The sequence below is a fragment of the Choloepus didactylus genome, chromosome 1, assembly GCF_015220235.1.
Source record: "Choloepus didactylus isolate mChoDid1 chromosome 1, mChoDid1.pri, whole genome shotgun sequence".
Taxonomy (NCBI): domain Eukaryota; kingdom Metazoa; phylum Chordata; class Mammalia; order Pilosa; family Megalonychidae; genus Choloepus; species Choloepus didactylus.
In genome coordinates, this window is record NC_051307.1 from 203862377 (window position 1) to 203880076 (window position 17700).

At 38.1% G+C, this 17700-nt stretch overlaps 1 protein-coding gene and 1 pseudogene across 7 annotated transcripts in view; one reads left to right on the top strand and one right to left on the bottom strand.

Annotated features, from left to right (window-relative positions):
- DOCK3 (dedicator of cytokinesis 3) overlaps positions 1 to 17700 on the top strand; it is a 639207-nt gene that overhangs the window by 313864 nt on the left and 307643 nt on the right. The gene's annotated exons all lie outside the window — the stretch shown is intronic.
- LOC119510187 lies at positions 10296 to 16476 on the bottom strand (annotated as a pseudogene).

Genomic DNA, 17700 nt, shown 5'->3' on the forward strand with positions numbered 1-17700 from the left:
GAATGATATGCCACTGTGTGGATATACCACATTTTGTTTATTCATTCATCTGTGGATGAACACTTGGGTTTCTTTCCTCTATTGGCAATTGTGAATAATGCCTCTATGAATATGCAGTGTGAAAATATCTGTTTGACCCCCCCCCACCACCACTTTCAATTCTTTTGGGTGTATACCTAAAAGGTATATATTACCGTAAAAAGGTATAATTACCATAGGACAATTCTATACTTAACTTTCTGAAGAACTGCCAAACTGTTTTCCACAGAATCTGCACCAATTTACATTCCCACCAACAATGAACAAGTGTTTGTTCCTATTTGTCCACATTGTCTCCAGTGCTTATTTTCTGTTTTTAAAATAATAGCCATTCTTGTGGGTATGAAATAGTGTCTCATTGTGTTGTATTTCCTTAGTGGCTAATGATGTTGAGCATCTTTTCAGGTGCTTTTTGGCCAGCTGTATATCCTTTTTTTGAGACATGCCTATTCAGACCTTTTGCCCATTTTTAGTTGAGTTGTTTGTCTTTTTGGTTGTTAAGTTGTAGAATTTCTTTATATATTCTGAATATCAAATTTTTACCAGATATGTGGTTTCCACATATTTTCTCCCATTCTGTAGCTTGTCATTTTACCTTTATGATGAAGTCCTTTGCACAAAAGTTTTGAATTTTGAGGATGTCCCATTTATCTGTTTTTCTTTGTTTTCTTTTGCTCATGCTTTTGGTGTAAAATGTAAGAAGATGCTTCCATATGCTTCCTTACTGATTTTTGCATATTGATCTTTTCTCCTGCCACTTTGGCTGAATTTGTTTATTAGTTCTAGTAGCTTTGTTGTGGTTTTCAAGAGTTTTTGTGTATAGGATCATGTCATTACAAATAGAGAAAGTTTCGCTTCTTCCATTCCTTTTATTTGGATGCCTTTTATTTTTTTTTCTTGCCTCGTTGCTAGAACTTCCAGTACAATGTTGAATTACAGTGGCAACAGTAGGCATCCCTGTCATGTTCCTAATCTAGAGGGAATGCTTTCAGTCTTTCAGCATTGAGTATATTGTTAGTGGTGCATTTTCATATATTCCCTTTAATGTTGAGGAAAGTTGCCTTTTATTCTTAGTTTTCTGGTGTTTTTTTTCCAAGGGATGCTGGATTTTATAGATGCTTTTTCTGCTTCAATCAAGTTGGTCATGTGGTTTTTGCGTTTGTTCTGTTAATGTGGTGTATTACATTAATAATTTTTTCTTATGTTGAACCACCTGTGCCAGTTTGGCTATATATGTCCCCCAGAAAAAGCCATGTTCTTTAATGCAGTCTTGTGGGGGCAGACATATTAGTGTTGATTAGGTTGGAACCTATTGATTGAGTGTTTCCATGGAGATGTGACTTAATCAACTGTGGGCAAGAACTTTAGATAATTTCCATGGAGGTGTGGCCCTACCCAATCAGCATGGGCTTTGATTAGTTCACTGGAGCCCTATAAAAGCTCAGAAAGAAGTTCACAGCTGGCTGCAGCTGAGAGACACATTTTGAAGACAGCATTGGAAGCTGACATTGACATTTTGGAGAACACCATTTTGAAACGCATCCTGGGAGCCAGCAGACACCAGCCACATGCCTTCCCAGCTAACAGAGGTTTTTGGACACCACCAGCCATCCTTTAGTAGAGGTGCGCTGTTGTTGATGCCTTACCTTGGACACTTTATGGCCTTAAGACTGTAGCTTTGTAACCAAATAACCCCCTTTTATAAAAGCCAATCCATTTCTGGTGTTTTGCAAAATGGCAGCATCAGCAAACTGGAACACCACCATTGCATACCTGGGATAAATTCCACTTGATCATGGTATATAATTTTTTAATGTGCTGTTGAATTTGGTTTGCAAGTAATTTCTTGAGGGTTTTTCTATCTATATTCATAAGGATATTGGTCTGAATCTTTCTGTTCTTTGGATAGCTTTATCTTTCTTTGGTATTAGGTAATGTTGGTCTCATAGGATGAGTTAGGGAATGTTCCCTCCTGTTCAGTTTTTTGGAAAACTTTGAGCTGGTTTGGTGTTAATTGTTTTTGGAATGTTTGGTAAAATTCTCCAGTGAAGTCATCTAGACTTAGGCTTTCCTTTGCTGGGAGGTTTTTACTGATTCAACCTCTTTACTAGTTATTGGTCTGTTAAAATCTGTTTCTTCTTAAGTCACTATAGGTGTCTGTGTATTTTTTTTTTTACTTTTTTTTTTTTTATTAAATTCAGTTTTATTGAAATACATTCACACACCATACAGTCATCCATGATATACAATCCACCATCCACAGCATGACAACATAGTTATGCGTTCATCACCACAATCTATCTCTGAACATTTTCCTTACATCAGAAAGAACCAGAACAAGAATAAAAAATGAAAGTGAAAAAAGAACACCCAAATCATCCCCCCATCCCACCCCATTTGTCCTTTAGTTTTTATCCCCATTCCTCACACTAGATAAAGGGGGTGTGATCCACAAGGTCTTCACAATCACACTGTCACCCCTTGTAATCTACATTATTATATAATTGTCTTCAGGAGTCCAGACTGCTGGGTTGGAGTTTGGTAGTTTCAGGTATTTACTTCTAGCTATTCCAATACATTAAAGCCTAAGAGGTGTTATCTATATAGTGCATAAGAATGTCCACCAGAGTGACCTCTCGACTCCATTTGGAATCTCTCAGCCACTGAAACTATTTCATCTCATTTTGCATCCCCCTTGGTGTCTGTGTATTTTTAGAAATTTGTTGTTTCATCTAGTGTGCCGGTTTGAATGTATTATGTCCCCCAAAATGCTATTATCTTTGATGTGATCTTGTGTAGGCAGATGTATCAGTGCTGATTAGATTGTAATTCTTTGAGTGTTTGTATGGAGATGTGCCCCACCCGACTGTAGTTGATGACTCTGATTGGATCATTTCCATGGAGGTGTTCCCCACCCATTCAGGGTGGGTCTAAATTAAATCAGTGGAGCCTTATAAATGAGCTGACAAACAGAAGGAACTCACTGCAGCTGAGTGTGACGTTTTAAAGAGGAGCTACAGCCAAGAGGGACAGTTTAAAGAATGCACAAAAGCTGAGATAGTAGCTGCAGATGAGAGACAGTTTGAAGACAACCGTTGAAAGCAGACTTGCTCTGGAGAAGCTAAGAGAGTACAAACACCCTAAGAGCAACTAAGAGTGACATTTTTGAGGAACTGCAGCCTAGAGAGGAACACCCTGGGAGAAAGCCATTTTGAAACCACAACTTTGGAGCAGACACCAGCCTTGTGCCTTCCCAGCTAACAGAGGTTTTCCGGACTCCAATGGCCATCCTCCAGTGAAGGCACCCGATTGCTGATGTTTTATCTTGGATACTTTATGGACTTAAGACTGTAACTGTGTAACCAAATAAACGCTTTTTATAAAAGCCAATCCATCTCTGGTGTTTTGCATTCTGGCAGCATTAGGAAACTAGACCATCTAGGTTATCTAATTTTTATGTGTACAGTTGTTCAAAGTATCCTCTTGTAATACTTTTTATTTTTATAGGTCAGTAGCAGTATTTCCCTTTTCATTTCTAATTTTATTTATTTGTGTGCTTTCTCTTTTTTTTTGTCATTCTAGCTAAAGATTTGTCAATTTTATTGATCTTTCCAAAGAACCAACTTTTGGTTTTGTTGATTCTCTTGATTGCTTTTTTTCTTGCAGTTTTGAGATATTGTCATGGACAATATAGTCATCCAAAGTGTACAATTATTTGTTCACAGTATTATATAGTTGTGCATTCATCACCACAATTTTTGAACATTTTCTTTACTCCAAAAAAGTAATAAAAATAAGAATAAAAGTAAAAGTAAAAAAGAACACCCAAAACATCCCATCCCCGACATCCCCCCCATTATTCATTTACTTTTTTGTCCCCAGTTTTTCTACTCATCTGTCCATACACTGGATAAAGAGAGTGTGAGTCACAAAGTTTCCACCATCACAACAGTCACACTGTATAAGCTATGTAGTTATACACTCATCTTCAAGAATCAAGGCTACTGGATTGCAGTTCAACAGTTTCAGGTATTTCCTTCTAACTATTCTAATACATTAAAAACTAAAAAAGGATCTCCATATAATGTATAAGAATAACCTCCAGAATGGCCTCTTGACTCCATTTTAAGTCTCTCAGCCACTAAAACTTAATTTTGTTTCATTTCTCTTTCCCCTTTTGGTAAAGAAGGCTTTCTCAATCCCATGATGCCAGGTCCAGGCTCATCCCTGGGATTCATGTCCCACGTTGCCAAGGAGATTTATACTTCTAGGAATCATGTCCCATGTAGGGGGGAGGGCAGTGAGTTCACCTGCTGCATGGGCTTAGAGAGAGAGAGGCCACATCTGAGCAACAAAAGAGGTTCTTTGGGGATGACTCTAATAGGCTTAGCCTCTTCTTTGCCGTAACAGGCTTCATAAGAGCAAGCCCCAAGATCAAGGGCTTGTCCTACTAAATTGGTAGTCCCCAATGTTGGTGACAATATACGGAATTCCTCAGGTGGGTAAATATTAATATTTCCACATTTTCCCCAGTCCCTCAAGGGGGTTTTCAAATATGTTTTCATCCTATGCCCATATTCTGGGATGTTTCGGGGCTTCACACTAACCTATACAAACAAACTAGGTCTCACTCCCTATTCAAGGTTCCATGTAATTATGGTGTTTGAATAAACTGACCTTACAAGTTAAATTATATAGTGTGCTACAGAAAATAAAGATTTTTTCCACCAAATAAACATCTGTACCTTTGGTCTCACACAGAAGTTGAAGTTTTAAAACATAGTCAATATCATTCTTTACCCTTTAGTCTGATTTAGCTTAGTCCTAACCAAGGCCATTTTGTTCATATCTCTGTTTGACATCTGATCTCTTTTTTCAGCTTCTTTAACATTTGCTGTATAGGGTAGTGTTGACATTCATAGCTACCGAACTCTGGCTCTGAGTCTCAGGTGTTACACAGATACCCGAATTTCCAGGGATCAGTCGATCAGGTTATACACAAGAGCTCAGCATCTCAGAATCTAGAAATAACCATTACAATTCAGTAATAGATGTGACTGCTGTAGGAGCTTACACTCTAAGAACCATTACAGTAAGCCTTCCCCTGATAAGCTATGCTATCAGATTCAATTCTAAAAGTTTGCGCATTACAGTTAGTCCGTATTAGTAAGGTGTTATAATGTCTATGTTTTCATTTCTGGCTTATTTCACCCAACGTAACTGTCCTCAAGGTCCGTTTACCTAGGTAGTTGCTTACCTCACAACTTCATTTCTTCTTGCAGCTGCTCAATATTCCATTGTATGTATACACCATGGATAAGTTAGTGAAACCTAGAGTGGTCAATGATGGTGATTAAATGTGCAAACATAAGTGTTTTTACATGAGGGAGAACAGATGAAGGTCAACTTTGCAAGGTGTTCAGAATGGGATGCTTTTGGGGATAAAAATACAATCAATGCAAACTAGAGTCTATAGTTAATGGTAACAGTTATATGCCTCCATTAATTGTAACAAAGGCAATATACCAAAGCTAAATGTCTGTAAGAGGGGGGATATAAGGGAGGGGTATGGGGTTCTTGGTGGTGGTGTCTGAAATTTTTAATGTATTTTATTTTATTTTTATTTTTTCTTTGTCATTTGTTTCTTTTTTTCTTTTTTCTCCTCTTCCTCTTCCCCCCCCCCCCCGAAAGAAATGGAAATGTCCCCATATAGGTTGCGGTGGTGAATGCATAACTATGTGATTATACTGGGAACCACTGATCGTTTACTTAGGATGGAATGTTTAAAAAATAAACAGAGGGATACAAGTGCTAGAGAAAATGTGGAGAGAAGGATATACCTGGTCACTGCAGTGGGGAAATTGGAGTGGTGCAGCTCATCTGGAGGGCAGTGTGGTAGTTCCACAGGATGCTGAGTATGGGGTTGCCTTACGCTTCTGCAACCCCATTTTGGGGTACGTACTTGGAAGAACTGAGACATGAATGGACATTTTCACACTGGTGTTTATGATAGCAGTATTCACAATTCGCACTGGATGGAGGTGGCCTTTAGGGTACATCGCCTGATGAACGAAATCTCAATTGTTTTTTTAATTATCTATTTCACTGCTCTCCATGTTTATCTTTATTACTTCCTTTCTTCTGCTTACTTTGGGTTTGGTATACTCTTCTTTTTCTAGATCCTCCAGTTGTGAGGTTAGGTCTCTGACTCAAGATTTTTCTTCTTTTTTTACTGTAACCATTTAGAGCTATAAATTTCCCTCTCCACAGTACCTTTCCTGCATCCCATTAGTTTTGTATGTTGTGTTTTCATTTTCATTCCCTTCCAAGATATTTCCTGATTTCCTTATGTTTTCCTCTTTCACCTTCATGTTGTTTATGTTGTTTAATTTCCATGTTTGTGAATTTTCTGATTCTCCCTCTCATATTGATTTCTAGCTTCATTCCATGTGGTCAGAGAAGAAACGTCATATGATTTCAATGTTTTTTAATTTATTGAGACTTATTTTTCTGACCTAACATATGTACTATCCTGGAGAATGATCTCTGTGCATTGAAGAATGTGTATTCTGCTGCTGTTGGGTGAAATGTTCTATCTATGTCTGTTTGTTTAATTGGTTTGTAGTAGTATTTATCTTCTATTTCCTTATTGATCTTCTATCTAGATAGTCTTATCTATTATTGAAAGTGGTATATTGATGTCTTCTGCTATTAAATTAGAACCGTTTATTTTTCTCTTCAAATGTGTCAGTATTTGCTTTATATATTTGGGTGCTCATCCCTTAGGTGCACAAATATTTTTAGTTATTATGTATTCTTGTTGAATTGACCCCTTTGTTAGTGTACACTGACCTTTTTTGTCCCTTATTACAGTTTTTATCTTAAATTCTATTTTATTAGACATTATATAGCTACCCTGGGTCTCTTTTCAGTAGTATTTACATAGTATATTTTTTTCCATCATTTCCCTTTCAGCCTACTTGTGTCTTTGAACAAGTTAGGTCATCCTTTTTTTCCATTCTTCCAGTCTCTTAACTTTTGACTGGAGAGTTTAATCCTTTAACATTAAAAGTAACTACAGATAATGCAGTTCTTTTGGCATTTTGCTATTTAGTCTTTGTAACTTATTATACCTTTTGTGGTCCCTCAGTTGTTAGTGCCGACTTTCATGTTTATTTGATTTTTTTGTAGTGTATCATTGTGAGTCCCTTCTCATTTTCCTTTGTATGTATTTTTTTCAGATGTTTTCTTTGTGATTGTCATAGGACTTAAATTTAACAACCTAAATCTATAACAATTGTGTTTGAGTTGATGCCAACTTAATTTCAATAACAAACCCATATACTGTTCCTATACCCCTCTGTCCCAACTTTTTTGTACTTTTTACAAATATATCTTTATTCATTGTATATCCAAAACCATCAATTTATCACTATTTTTATGCATTTGCATTTTAGAGCCTGTATGTAGTAAAAAGTGGAGTTATATACCAGAAAATACAATAAAATAGTACTGGCATTTATAATTACCCCTACGGTTGGTTACCTTAACCAAAGTTCTTTATTTCTTCCTTTCAGTCTGAAGAACTTGAGCATTATTTGTACGGCAAATCTAGTGGTGATTGCGTTCTCCCTCAACTTTTGTTTATTTGAGAATGTCTTAATCTCTCATTTTTGAAAGACAGTCTTGATGGATATTAAAATTCTTTATTGGCAATTGTTTTCTTTCAGCACTTTAAGTATTTCCTCCCACTGCCTTCTTGCCTCCATGGTTTCTGATGAGAAACTGGACCTTAATTTTACTGGGGCTCCCTTGTACATAACTTGTTGCCTTTCTCTTGCAGGTTTTAGAACTCTTGCCTTGGCCTTGTTTCTGAGTATTTTTCTTTATTTATTTTTTTTTTTACTGGGCTTTTTGAATGTGCATAGTCATCTTTAAATTTGGGAAGTTTTCTGTCATTATTTCTTTAAATATTCCTTCTGCCCCATCTCTCTTTTTTTTCCTTCTGGTACTCCCATAATACATATATTGATATGCCTAAATCATTGGTATGCCTGTGTCCCACAGGCCTCTAAGACTCTGCTCAGTTTTTTTTAAACTCTTTTTTTTGTTTTTTTTTCTTTTCTGCTTCTCAGCCTGAATCATTACTACTGTCTTGGCTTCAAGATCACTGATTCTTTTTTCCTGCCAGGTTCAGACTGCTATTGAAACCCTCTAGGGATTTTTCATTTCAGTTATGGTTGTCTTCAGCTCCATATTTTCTGTTTGGTTGATTTTTTCTTTATTCTTAAAGAATTTATTCAGATGATTTTTAAGTGAAAAAAGCTGTTGGTCAATAACCTAAATCGTGAAAGTTCCCTCTGTAGGTAATTTTCATAGTCTTTAAATTTTAACTGAAATTGTTTAGTACCTTTGGCTACATTCTTTACAATTTCAGCAACATCTTAAACAGACAATGTGTCTGTGTATAATGAAAAAACAAAATGGCATGCAACATCAGGAATAAGAGCCAAAGTTAACTGTACAATATTAATGAGAATCTGTGTAAGTATAGCCTCCATGTTCTACAACATGGACAACTTACATATAAATATCAGCATTATGAATGTGACAATAAAGAAATAACATACAGAGTGAAACACAGCATCCTGAAAAATAATGGTTTCTAACATATAGGGCAGTAAGAAAATGTTTCACATTTTAGCAAACCTATACAAAGTATAAGACATTTATTTATGGGACCCTTCTTCCACCTTACTGATAAGAACCTTCTCAAAATGAAGAACAACCAGAAACAACTTATAAATCTAGTATCTACATGCTCCAAAGCCCCAGAACCCAAGAAACTGATTTAAAGCACTCGTTTATGTCTAACATGGATCATTTTTACATGCCTTGATAGTTAATGAATACCTTCATTTAATATCTCTCTATGATGTACACTCAACTCTCATCTTTAAGGAGGTCATTAGATTTTTTAGGAAAGAAGCAACATCATTAAGCAGCAATTAAAGGCCTCCAAGACTTAAAAAATACAATATCCAATTAGAAGAGCCATATTTTTAAACATTTGTACAAGAATAAGCCACTGAAACTTAATAATTGAAATAGGACATTTGTACAGCAATTTACAATAGCACTAGAAGGGAATTTTTTTCATTATCCTGCATAGAACTGGTCTGCATTTGATTACTTACCAAGATTGTTTTTATGAACAGAGCCTGGTAACAAAAGAAAAATTACCTGTAAAGACTTCAGAGATGTTGAAAACACTGCAAATACTAAAATTTATTGAATTCAACTGATTTCAAAACAAGCAGCTCATTTCATCAAAAGTGTATGGTATCTAGGAATTATAGGTCTCCCTTTAATGTAACCAGTGGGGGGAAAACATACATGCAATTTTGAGGTACAAATCAATAAAAGCCAGAACAGGCAAATGACAAAGTCTGACTTTGTCCAAAGATTCTAACTCTCACATTCTAGTATATAAAACACAACTGTCACTATCATTCACTTCTTACTTTGGTTTCAGCAAATTAACTGCTGAATGCTGAAGTATTTAACCAGGTAATGTAGTTCTTATGTATTATAAATATGTCTCATATTTTTTCCATGTTTTTTTTGTATAAGGGGGGAATTATTTTAAAATTTGATTACAGCTGATTTTGTTATTATTAAAATTCAGAGGATTTTTAAATTTGAATAATGGATGTAAATCAAAGACCAAAATTAAATTTGATAAATATGGGAACAGGAGTTTTGCAGTAATTAGATTAGAAGGCAAAAATCAATTTATGGAAACAGACAAGCCCTATGTTTACAATGACTGATTTAAATTTCAGTAGTGCTGTTCACATGTATATCTTCATCTTTAGATTAGATAGCTGTTTCTTGGAAAAAAAACTCTCTATACTTTACACAAATAAATTGGTCTTCCATGTGCCTTAGACACACTTAAAATTTCTCCGTTTTGTATATACAAAAAAACCGACCATTTGGGCAGGACAAAGTATACACTTTCATATGAAACCTATAATGTACCTCTTATGTATGAATAATATACACATAATACAAGGTATACAGTATTTCCGAAACATAAAATATAATACAAGCTGTTGGGATGTAATTTTTTAACTCTTTTTTTTTTGTTTTTTTTGCACTTGTGTGTTACAACAAGGCACGTTTCCATTTATGTACCAATTTTCTTTTAAAGCATCCAGAGATTTTGGAAGAACTAGGTTTTACATATGTACTCAAATATGAAATCTTTGAACTTTTAGGACAAGTTTTATGTGTCCCGCCATCATCTCCCTATTTTGGTTGGAATATTCAACAGTGCTTCCCATCCAAAGATCAGGAGGCTTTGGAAGAGCACTAAGAGGAGGATCCCTGAACTTTCTTTGCCCCAGCATAATTTTCCTTTTGGCTCACTTCAGCTGATTTCTTCAAATATGTATTTTTAATGTTCTTAGTATTTTTAAAAGGCTTTTTTTCTTGCTTCTGAATTATATCAGATGAAATAGAATCCTGCCAAAAATTATTTTCATTTATTTTTGCAGCGGTGATCTTGGATAGTGTAAGTTGCATTTACTTTTCTGTTGATCTTTGGTTGTTCACACATTGTATACCGTGAACAAGCTGGTCGTGAGGAATGGCCATTTTCTCCGATTTTCCCATCTTTGATTTAAAAACCTCTTTTCTGAGCAAGGGTTGGCTGAGCGCCGCGGGCGGCAGCGGGCCCGGGACGGGGCTCTCTCCTGTCCGGGTTGCGGTCGCAGGACCCATGACCGAGACGGCAGCCTGGCCGGGAACTCCTGGCGCCGCTGCGGTGCATCGCGCGGCCCCGCGCGGCCTCCCCACTCGGCGGGTGCTGCTGGTGCTGGCGGAAGCGGCTGGGCAGCTACCCTGGGGCTGGCCGCACCTTCTCCTTTCACCGCTTGTTTGGAGCTGCCAGAGGAATGGTCCGGCCTTGGCGAGGCTGTAATTGGGCGAAGGTGCTGGAACCCGGGGCTGAGGCGTCAGACGGGGTCCATCTACCCCTAGGAAGTGAGGGAGGAAGAGGGTCGCGGGCGGTGCCCGGGGGGCTGGAATCCGGGTTAAAGGCAGCGGGGCCCTGCTTAACCCTCAGGAGAGCCCCGAAGTAGCTGCGAAGAGAAAAACCCGGCGGTGCGTGGCGGCTGCCCGGGACTAACAGTTCCCGCTGCGGGTCGGAGAGGAAGGTCTTAACGCTAGGGGGCAAGTGGCTCAGCAGGAAGGAGAGAGCGAGAGAGTGAAACGGGCGATTACCGGCTGGCGGCGGCGGCAGCAGAGGCTGCTGCTAAGAGAGAAGCAGGGACCATGGCTCTAGTGGGGGCAGCGCAGCAACTTCCATGTATTTTTTTTTTTTAATTCTTATTTATTGAGATATATTCACATACAACGCAGTCATACAAAACAAAGCATACGTTCAATTGTTTACCGTACCATTATATAGTTGTGCATTCATCACCAAAATTAATTTTTGACATTTTCATTACCACACACACACAAATAATAATAATAAAAATTAAAGTAAAAAAGAGCACTGGGTGCTTTTTCGTCGTGCCCCCCTCCCTCCCATTTTCCACTCATCCATCCATAAACGAGACAAAGGGGAGTATGGTCCATATGGCTTTCCCAAACACATTGTCACCCCTCATAAGCTACATTTTTATACAATCGTCTTCAAGATTCATGGGTTCTGGGTTGTAGTTTGATAGTTTCAGGTATTTACTGCTAGCCATTCCAATTCATTAGAACCTAAAAAGGGTTGTCTGTATTGTGCATAAGAGTGCCCACCAGAGTGACCTCTTGGCTCCTTTTGGAATCTCTCTGCCATTGAAGCTTATTTCATTTCCTTTCTCATCCCCCTTTTGGTAAAGAAGATGTTCTCCATACCATGATGCCAGGTCTAGATTCCTCCCCGGGAGTCCATATTCCACATTGCCAGGGAGATTCACTCCCCTGGGTGTCAGATCCCACACAGGGAGGAGGGCAGTGATTTCACCTGCCAAGTTGGCTTAGCTATTAGAGAGAGGGCCACTTCTCAGCAACAAAGAGGCATTCAGGAGGAGGCTCTTAGGCACAATTACAGGGAGGCCTAGCCTCTCCTTTGCAGCAACAGTCTTCCCAAGGGCAAGTCCTGTGGTAGAGGGCTCAGCCCATTAAATCACCAGTCCTCTGGGTCTGTGAGCACATCAGCAACCATCAAGGTGGGGGAGCCCAATACCCTTGCATTCTCCACCAGCTCCTCAAAGGGGCTCTGCGTATTTTTTTCATTGTTTTTTTTTTTAATTAACTTTTTTTTTGAATCAACTATATAAAAAAATTTTTTTAAAAAAGTACAATAAAAAAATTTCAAACAAACCATAACGAGGGACTCCAACATGTTCCTACTCTACCCCAGGAAAATAACCTGATATAGTAACATTTCTGTGAACTTAGCTTCACTAGCTATTAGAGAGATGCAAATTAAGACCACAATGAGATACCATCTCACACCAATTAGAATGGCTGCCATTAAACAAACAGGAAACTACAAATGCTGGAGGGGATGTGGAGAAATTGGAACTCTCATTCATTGTTGGTGGGACTGTATAATGGTTCAGCCACTCTGGAAGTCAGTCTGGCAGTTCCTTAGAAAATTAGATATAGAGTTACCCTTCGATCCAGCGATTGCACTTCTCGGTATATACCCGGAAGATCGGAAAGCAGTGACACGAACGGATATCTGCACGCCAATGTTCATAGCAGCATTATTCACAATTGCCAAAGATGGAAATAACCCAAATGTCCTTCAACAGATGAGTGGATAAAGAAAATGTGGCATATACACACGATGGAATACTACACAGCAGTAAGAAGGAACAATCTCGTGAAACATATAACAACATGGAGGAACCTTGAAGACATAATGCTGAGCGAAATAAGCCAGACAGAAAAAGAGAAATATTATATGCTACCACTAATGTGAACTTTGAAAAATGTAAAACAAATGGTTTATAATGTAGAATGTAGGGGAACTAGCAATAGAGAGTAATTAAGGAAGGGGGAACAATAATCCAAGAAGAACAGATAAGCTATTTAACGTTCTGGGGATGCCCAGGAATGACTATGGTCTGTTAATTTCTGATGGATATAGTAGAAACAAGTTCACAGAAATGTTGCTATGTTATGTAACTTTCTTGGGGTAAAGTAGGAACATGTTGGAAGTTAAGCAGTTATCTTAGGTTAGTTGTCTTTTTCTTACTCCCTTGTTATGGTCTCTTTGAAATGTTCTTTTATTGTATTTTTTTTGTTTTTTGTTTTTTGTTTTCATACAGTTGATTTAAAAAAGAAAAACAAGGAAAAAAATATGTAGTGCCCCCTTGAGGAGCCTGTGGAGAATGCAGGGGTGTTGGCCTACCCCACCTCGATGGTTGCTGACATGACCACAGACATAGGGGACTGGTGGTTTGATGGGTTGAGCCCTCTACCATAGGTTTTACCCTTGGGAAGACGGTTGCTGCAAAGGAGAGGCTAGGCCTCCCTATAATTGTGCCTAAGAGCCTCCTCCTGAATGCCTCTTTGTTGCTCAGATGTGGCCCTCTCTCTCTAGCTAAGCCAACTTGAAAGGTGAAATCACTGCCCTCCCCCCTACGTGGGATCAGACACCCAGGGGAGTGAATCTCCCCAGCAACGTGGAATATGACTCCCAGAGACCTGGCATCGTGGGACGGAGACCTGGCATCGTGGGACGGAGAACATCTTCTTGACCAAAAGGGGAATGTGAAAGGAAATGAAATAAGCTTCAGTGGCAGAGAGATTCCAAAAGGAGCCGAGAGGTCACTCTGGTGGGCACTCTTACGCACACTTTAGACAACCCTTTTTAGGTTCTAAAGAATTGGGATAGCTGGTGGTGGATACCTGAAACTATCAAACTACAACCCAGAACCCATGAATCTCAAAGACAATTGTATAAAAATGTAGCTTATGAGGGGTGACAATGGGATTGGGAAAGCCATAAGGACTACACTCCACTTTGTCTAGTTTATGGATGGATGAGTAGAAAAATAGGAGAAGGAAACAAACAGACAAAGGTACCCAGTGTTCTTTTTTACTTCAATTGCTCTTTTTCACTTTAATTATTATTCTTGTTATTTTTGTGTGTGTGCTAATGAAGGTGTCAGGGATTGATTTAGGTGATGAATGTTCAACTATGTAATGGTACTGTGAACAATCGAATGTATAATTTGTTTTGTATGACTGCATGGTATGTGAATATATCTCAATAAAATGAAGATTAAAAAAAATATGAAGGAAAGGAAAACAAGAAAAAAAAATAAATCAACTATATAAAAATTTTTTTTTAAAAAAGTACTTGAAAAATATTTCAAACAAATCATGACAAGGGAGTCCAACATGTTCCTACTCTACCCCAGGAAAATAACCTGATATAGTAACATTTCTGTGAACTTGTTCCTACCATACCATCAGAAATGAACAAACCGTAGTCATTCCTGGGCATTCCCAGAATGTTAAATTTACCCACGATAGCTTATCTGTTCTTATTGGTTATTGTTCCCTCTTCATTAACTGCTCTCTACTAGTTCCCCTACATTCTACATTATAAACCATTTATTTTAGGAGTGTGTTGTTTAACCTCCAGTTGTTTGTGAATTTTCTAAGTCTCTGATGGTTATTGACTTCTAATTGTATTCCATTGTGGTCAGAGAATGCTTTGAATAATTTCAATTTTCTTAAATTTATTAAGGCTTGTTTTATGTCCCAGAATATGGTCTATTCTGGAGAAAGTTCTGTCATCACTAGAGAACAATGTGTATCCTGGTGATTTGGGATGTAATGTTCTGTATATGTCTGTTAAATCAAATTCATTTAGGTTTTCATTTTCCTTATTGGTTTTCTGTCTGGTTGCTCTATCTATAGGAGAGAGTGATGTGTTGAAGTCTCCCACAATTATTGTGGAAACATCCATTGCTTCCTTTAGTTTTGCCAGTGTTTGTTTCATGTATTTTGTGGCACCATGATTCGGTGCATAAACGTTTATGATTTATTATTTCTTCTGGTTGTATTGCCCCTTTTATTAGTATGTAGTGGCCTTCTTTGTCTCTCATAACATCCTTGCATTTAAAGTCTATTTTATCTGAGATTAGTATTGTTACTCCTGCTTTCTTTTGGCTGTAGCTTGCATGAAATATTTTTTCCATCCTTTCACTTTCAATTTCTTTGTGTCCCTGTGTCTAAGATGAGTCTATTGTATGCATCTTATTTATGGTTCATATTTTTTGATCCATTCTGCCAATCTATATCTTTTAATTGGGGAGTTTAATCCATTTACATTCTATGTTATTACTGTGAAGGTATTTCTTGAACTAGCCATCCTGTCCTTTGGTTTATGTTTGTCATATATATTTTTCCCTTCTCTCTATTATTATTCTTTAATCAACCAATATTAAATCTCTTTAGTACTGAACCTTTCTCCATCTCTTTCTCTCCTTTCTTTGTTTCTCTGTCAGTAGGGCTCCCTTTAATATCTGAAGTAGGGCAGGTTTTTTATTAGCAAAATCTCTCAGCATTTGTTTGTCTGTGAAAAATTTAAGCTCTCCCTCAAACTTGAAGGAGAGCTTTGCTGGATAAAGTATTCTTGGTTGGAAATTTTTCTCTCAGAATTTTAAATATGTCATGCCATTGCCTTCTTACCTCCATGGTAGCTACTGAGTAGTCACTACTTATTTTTATGTTGTTTTCTTTGTATGTGGTGAATTGCTTTTCTCTTGCTGCTTTCAGAACTTGCTCCTTCTCTTCAGTGTTTGACAATCTGATCAGAATATGTCTTGAAGTGGATTTATTTGGATTTATTCTATTTGGAGTCTGCTGGGCGTTTATGCTTTGTGTATTTATATTGTGTAGAAGGTTTGGGAATTTTTCCCCAACAATTTCTTTGAACACTCTTTCTAGACCTTTACTCTTCTCTTCCCCTTTTGGGACACCAATGAGTCTTAAATTTGGACATTTTATTTTATCTATCATATCCCTGAGGTCCATTTAGATTTTTTCAGTTTTTCCCCCATTCTTTCTTTTGTTCTTTCATTTTCCGTTCTGTGGCCCTTGAGGTCACTGATTCGTTGTTCAGCTTCCTCTAGGCTTGTACTGTGGGTATTCAGAATCTTTTTAATTTGGTCAACAGTTTCTTTTGTTTCCATAAGATCATCTATTTTTTTTATTTCCTCTTGCAATTTCTTCTTTATGCTTTTCTACAGGCTTCTTCATGAATCAACATACCCACATACTCTCTCATAGACACATTTTCAAAGCTACCTGGTAGTTCCAATTCCTGAGTCTTTCTGTAGAGGTAATGGTCTTGCTTCTTACTAATCCCCTCCCTACCTTTCCACCTTCACCACCTGTCTTCTCCATGACCAGCCCTGTCCCCCACCCATGGCTTCGTTTTCAGTCTTCTGTTCTCTGTCAAGTTGTTCTATTTCCAGCTTTCATTTTTAACATTTGGGGGATGGGGTAATTAGTTTGAAATTTCTGTGTTATTGTATATGGTAAGAATTAGGGATAGTTTCTTGCTAGTCTCTTTGTCTAAGAAGGGATACATAGGGGAGACTGATTAAGGGCTGTCTTGAAGTGGAGGCTTGTTTTGTCTTGTGGGGAAGGGCTGATAGTGAACTTAAGAATGCCTCAGCTATCTACTGCACACTCTTAGATTAAGTCCACCTTGTTCAGAATTGAGAACATGTGCCCTTGACTTCAGCAACTGCACCCTTCTTTTTTCATATTACTAACACTTTCTCCACCTTTCAGTTGGTGTCCTAGTTTGCTAATGCTGCAGAATGCAAAACACCAGAGATGGACAGGCCTTTATAAAATGGGGGTTTATTTCACTACACAGTTACAGTCTTAAGGCCACAAAGCATCCAAAGTAACACCTCAGCAATTGGGTACCTTCACTGGAGGACGGCCAGTGGTGTCTGGAAAACCTCTGTTAGTTAGGAAGGCAGCTGGCGTCTGCTCCAAAGCTCCGGCCTCAAAACGGCTTTCTCCCAGGACGTTCCTTTCTAGCAAGCTTGCTTCTCTTCAAAACATCACTCCCAGCTGCACTCTCTTTCTTCCCCCCAAGTCAGCTCATTTATATAGCTCCACTGATCAAGGCCCACCCCGAATGGGCGGGGCCACGCCTCCATGGGAACATCTCATCAAAATTATCTCCCACAGCTGGGTGGGGCACACTCCAAGCAAATCTAACCAACACCAAAACTTCTGCCCCACACAAGACTATAAAGATAATGGCATTTGGGGGACACAATACACTCAAACTGGCACATTCCACCCCCTGGAACCCAAAATGGCATTATCTTTCCAAATACAAAATACATTCATTTCACAAAAACTTAAATCATTTCAGTAACAAAAGTTAAGTACAAAATCCCATCAAAATCAGTTTAGGCTTGGTCAGTTCTAAGGCATAATTCCCCTCTAGCTGTGGATCTGTGAACCTAGAACAAGTTATGTGCTTCCAATACGCAAAGGAGAGACATTCATAGGATGAACATTTCCATTGCCATAAGGAGAAACAGTAAGGAAAACAGGTTTCACAGGAGCAAAACAGTTCCTAAAACCCACAGGACAAAGTCC